Source organism: Charadrius vociferus, unplaced genomic scaffold (genome assembly GCF_000708025.1).
Source record: "Charadrius vociferus isolate BGI_N301 unplaced genomic scaffold, ASM70802v2 scaffold423, whole genome shotgun sequence".
NCBI classification, from domain to species: Eukaryota; Metazoa; Chordata; class Aves; order Charadriiformes; family Charadriidae; genus Charadrius; species Charadrius vociferus.
In genome coordinates, this window is record NW_009648149.1 from 2,006,764 (window position 1) to 2,007,458 (window position 695).

Consider the following 695-nt stretch of genomic DNA (forward strand, 5'->3'; position numbering starts at 1 on the left):
GCGGGGGTAGTGGACCGCCGCGGGCTGCAGCCTCTGCGCACCCTTTAGCTTAGAGGGAATCAACGCATCTGCAAAAAATGCACGGCCGTAACGCGGCGCGGCGCGATGCCGGGCCGCTAAGAGCGCCGAGCGCATCAAGGTCCATCCTGCAGAATTAAAACTCTCGCTTTAACGTGTGGTGTGCGAGCAGTAGACAGGGAAGGCGCGAGCTTTAGGAAGTGTAACTAGGGCATGGCGCCCGCTGCCAGAAGCAGAGCAGCCCTGGTGTCACCCCGTTTTGTGGCCGCCGTGCCCCGACCACACGCCATGTGCCTGTTACCGCGCTCCCCCCTGGCCCCATCCGGCTCGGTACATCGCCCCCCCCATCCCACGGGGTCTTACCTGCGCAAGTGGAGGGTGTAGCGGGGGCTCAGGGGGGTCGGCCGTCCCACGTGCACGCCAGGCGCTCCGAGCGCTCCTGGATGGTGCAGGTCAGGTTGCTGGGGGGGTCCGGAGGGTCTGCGCGGTCAAGGTCAGGCAGAGCATGCAGACAGACACATAGAATCACAAAATGGTTTGGGTTGGAAGGGACCTTGAACATCATCCAGTTCTACCCCCTTTGCCCTGGGCAGGTCCACCTCCCACCAGCCCAGGTTGCTCCAAGCCCCGTCCAACCTGGCCTTGAACACCTCCAGGGATGGGGCAGCCACAGCTTC